We start from the raw sequence: 4,621 nt of genomic DNA, 5'->3' as shown, positions 1-4,621 counted from the left end.
GGTGACGTGTGTGCGTGTGGGGGGGTGACGTTTGTGTGCGTGTGTAGAGTGACGTTTGTATGTGCGTGTGGGGGGTGACGTTTGTGTGCGTGTGTAGGGGGTGACGTTTGTGTGTGTGGGGGGGTTGTGTGCGTGTGTGTGGACTCATGCCCCCTAATACCCGCACCTTCTGACCCTTTACTCAATTTATATCCCCTTGTAATGGTGATTTAATCTCTCTAACCCACTTCTTCCCTCCCACCATCACCGCCAGTCGAACAATTCCCCACAGTCAGTCAGTCCTTGGGTGTCAAGACGTCAGGTTAGGTCCATCACTCATCCACACTCGTCCACCTCACCGTGACATCTTTACCATCTTCTCCCTTGACCTCCCTCTCTACGTCCCACACTTCCCTCTCACTCCTCCTTCTCTTCCTATCACCCTTCCCTCTACTACTGCCTATATTCTTCTCTCCCTCAACTCCTCACTCCTACAACTCCTCTTCTTACTCCACCTCCCCACCCCCACCTCCTGTCACCCCCACCTTCCCCTCCCTCACCCCCCCACCACCCTTCCACCTCCCCTCACCCCCACCTCCCTCCACCCCCCTGCCCCACCCGTCCACCTCTCCCATCACTTGTGTTATCTTAGACCCTGATTAAGACACACCTGTGGCTCACCTGTTTCTTGGGGGGTAAAACTTAATTTCAGTAAAAGAGTTCCCATTTATTTACCACCTTGCTGCCTTCACTTCACTACTATCTTCTTTTAATATACTATAACATATATATTATACACGAGTTGTAAAATGTGCGGCTCTACCTACCCCCACATACCAATATGATTATCTGGAGTACCTACTGTGATAAGTGGTGATGGTAATACCCAGATACGCCACATTGATTCACCTCAAGGAAAGTTCCGTTCATAGGTTTTAATGTCTAGAGATTGGCCACCCCAACTATGCTCTTTTAAATGTGTACGGGTGATTAATGGACCTCTCAGAGTGGTTTTCCTATACTGATGTACTTTTGGGACTGTAATATTAGGTTAAAAGCACAAGAGTACAAAAGGAATTCGTGATAAGTTGCCGCGTCGTAAGGGCTCATAAAGTCTCATTTGGTGCCGCCCGTTGCCTTAATGCGTTCACTCCGTTCTTATATTATGCCAGGGACACAATGTTGAAGTAATATATGGGGATTAGTTAAAAGAAATGAACCACTGTATCTGCCCCTCTTATTACTATTATTGTTATATGTCTGTGATTTTTTTTTTCGGGATTAGCCCACCCGGACACAGGTCACTGACCCACATCGGAGCCTGGGGGACGAAAATGTAATAATAATAATAATAATTGAGAAGTAAAATTTATAATAAAAAAGTAATAATAAAGAACCATCAAGAAATAAAAAAAAAAAATTAAAAGTGAGAAACAATATATGTATGTTGTGTTGGCAAAGTAAGAGAAACAATTTAGACTCTGCAATTGTGTGTGGATGAGACAGAAAGTCAGATGAGCAACCTGGGACTTGGTCACAATTTTCATGATACCATATGGCAGCAGGGTCCACCATTAGACAACACATTATGCTTCCAATATCTTCCCAGGCGGTAGTACCTCCCTGTTTGGTAGCTGCCTACTGGTCTGGCACATCCAAAGCTGTCTCCACTTCACGTTTTAGAAGATGATGTTGAAGTCGGTTGAAAATAGCGGACCAGGAATCCTCTTGACAGCCGAGGTAGCGGGAGGTACAGTACTGCGCTCCATGGTCTACTGCCGTCAAGAGGAGGTCACGATGATTAACGAGATTACCCCCCCCCCTCCCCCAGCAACATGCCGGAAGTTTCAGCCCCCCCTCAGAGCTTAACCCACCTGAAGACCCCCCCCTCCTAACGCTACCTGTGAGTGGATCTTCAGGTGACTATCGCTTATCTCAAGTATCAGATAAGAAGTAAGCCTGCACATACACCACATACCAGTGCTTTTTGTTTGTTTGTTTTTATCTTCAGTGCCAGTTATGATTAGTGGCACTCGATATATCCCAGCTGACATGACCTGGGTGCTAGTGTGTAGGTTAAGGAGTAACAGCTAGTGCCATTTTTACCTGCAGGTCTGAGGTTGTTTTATTATTATCTTTTGTTTTCGCCATTATCGGTAATATTGCATTTGGTTTCTGTTGTTGTTTATGAGCGATAGATGCTGCAGAGAGAGAGAGAGAGAGAGAGAGAGAGAGAGAGAGAGAACATGGTGAGGAGTGAGTTTATTTATCTCATAAGTGCCTCCGTTTAAATTCCCCGACGCCACTTGATCACTGTCGTCACCTGGATCCCTCACGTGTCCAGGTCAGGTTAGGTTAGGTTAGGTTAAGGTTAAGGTTAGGTTAAGGTTAGGTTAGGTCAGGTTAGGTTAGGTCGCCTCATCCTGGGGGTATTTTTCCGCCGTTCCTGAGGGAGTGGACTAACACTGATTCTCGTCTGTGAGGGATGGATGTAGTCTGGGTGCTACTCTAGTATGTGGTCTACCGGGATACTTACACTGTAGCTTCCATTAACGTAACCTAACCTTAGTTTAGGTTAGGTTAAGATAGGTTGGATTAATAGACTGACTTTTGAACTCCTAACACAATCCTTAATATAAACAAGGAAACGGGGTAAAAAAATCACGTCTCAGAGAATATTTTTTATAGACTATTAAATACCTGAAGTTGGTGTATTTGGCTGTTATCTCCCCTTGAGCTCATTGTGTTATCGTGTTATCATTGACGTTATCTTAGGGGTCATTGTGGTAGTGCGGAGCGTCCTGATTGGTGTGTGATAAGTGGATAACGTGTCGCAGTGACCAACACACCGCTACCAGTTCAGGGTGTTAGTGTATGTCCAGACGGGTGATAGGTGTGTGTGTGTGTGTGTGTTGGTCGCTAACCCTGGGATAATAAAATACCGTCTTGACCGCAGTTGTGAAGGTGAGTGTGTGTGTGTGTGTCTGTCTTGTCTGTGTGTATGTCTGTCTGTCTTGTCTGTGTCTGTCTTGTCTGTGTGTGTGTGTGTGTTTTAGTGGTGCTTTCAAGTCATCATAATGTCTCTTGTTTGGGGTGAAGGCTAGGTCAGGTTATAGTGATGTTGATGGTGATGCCGTGGTAGTAAAAGTGATAATGGTGGTCGCAGTGTAGTACTTGACGGGGTTCTCTGGCCGTAAGAGTCTTGGGATAATTGGTTTGTCTTAGGAGGGCTTCTGTTAATTTATACCAGGAGCCTCTACTGTTAGTGCCCTGTCTACCTCTTGTTCAAGGTAGGTGTGTGTGTGTGTGTGTGTGTGACGTAATTTAGACGTGATCCAAATGGTTTCGTGACGTGTTATTATCTGTTATTATCGTGTTTGTGACGTGTTAATGGGACGTTTAGGACACGTCTGTGGTGGAATGTGATCTGGGCGGCTCCTGCCTGGGAGGTGAAAGTTGTGGATCACTGACGAGTGTATTACCTGACGTGTGTATGTAATGTACAGTGAGGTGGTATAGTGAATGGTCCGTACACCCAATCCTCCCCTCCCTCAGTGATCCACCACACCCCCCTGATCCACCACACCCCCCTGATCCACCACACCCCCCTGATCCACCACACCCACCAGCTGATCCACCGCCTTGCACTCAGCGTCTCCATGTCGGATGCTGGTTTCAGGAGCAGCCATTAGTGTGTGTTGTCAACCTGTTTACCTGTGGCTCTCTCTCTCTCTCTCTCTCTCTCTCTCTCTCTCTCCAGTGATTGAGAAAGAAGGAGAACTGGGAAGTGAGTGAGGAGCAAGGAATCAAGCACGTAAATGATTGAGTGAGCAAGCGAGAGAGAGAGAGGGGGAGGACTACGCGGGAGGAAGGTGTGTTTGCTCCTCGTTAATTACCCCGTCCCAAGTCTTCCTCCATCCCTCCTGCCCCCCCCATCCTTCCTCTTCCACCTTCCTTCCCCTCCATGGCATCCTGTTTCTGGCCTGCCTGGCATCCCCTCTGACCCGACATTCCTCCTGGTATTCGTGGCATCCTTCCCTCCTGCATGACATCCTGTCCTTTTTTGGGACAGCTTTGTGTGGGTTTATTGGCGTCACTCATACACGTGTGTGTGTCATAGTAAACGGCGGCCATGTCACTGCCAGGCACGGAGAGAGAGTAAAGGCGGGGAGGAGCTGTGTTGGTCAAGGTAGAACTCTGCAATCATCTTACCACATACTGAATCGTGTTACAACCCTCGTGCCTTGGTCTCATCTTAAGTGTGTGTGTTTATTCTTGGAATCACATGAAGATTAGCACCCCTTCCTCAAGCTTATTTCACCTGATAATTAAACACCCTGACGCTATCTAAGGGGTTTGGGTTAAATTTTGGCTAGGTCAGGTTAGCTTAATAAAATCATCATGTGAATATAAGCTGAGGAAGGAGGGGAGCTAATATTTATGTGCGTCATTTCTCCCTCATTACGCAAACACCTAAGAGTTATTATTGGAGTAATAAATTGGTTGACCTCCGCTTGCTGTGATAATCATCGGATCATGGCTGGTTGTTGGCTTAAACGGATATCCTCAGTATTTAAACATTTGTGTATACAGTATATTGAAGCTAAAATGTTGCTGGTAATTTATGTGAAGAGAAGGTGTT

The 4,621-nt window shown here is 46.3% G+C and overlaps 1 protein-coding gene across 1 annotated transcript in view; it reads left to right on the top strand.

Moving 5' to 3' along the window:
* Positions 1-2,865: 2,865 nt before the first annotated feature.
* Positions 2,866-4,621, top strand: part of LOC121854910 (protein kinase C and casein kinase substrate in neurons protein 1-like) — a 75,169-nt gene continuing 73,413 nt past the window's right edge. The window contains exon 1 of the mRNA XM_042349715.1: positions 2,866-2,943. The gene's annotated coding sequence lies outside the window, so the exon portion shown is untranslated. The remainder of the gene's footprint in view (positions 2,944-4,621) is intronic.

This window comes from Homarus americanus, unplaced genomic scaffold, assembly GCF_018991925.1.
Source record: "Homarus americanus isolate GMGI-L3 unplaced genomic scaffold, GMGI_Hamer_2.0 scaffold16716, whole genome shotgun sequence".
In the NCBI taxonomy this organism is placed as follows: Eukaryota; Metazoa; Arthropoda; class Malacostraca; order Decapoda; family Nephropidae; genus Homarus; species Homarus americanus.
The sequence above is the reverse complement of the archived record's forward strand: the minus strand, read 5'-3'. Positions and strand labels throughout refer to the sequence as shown.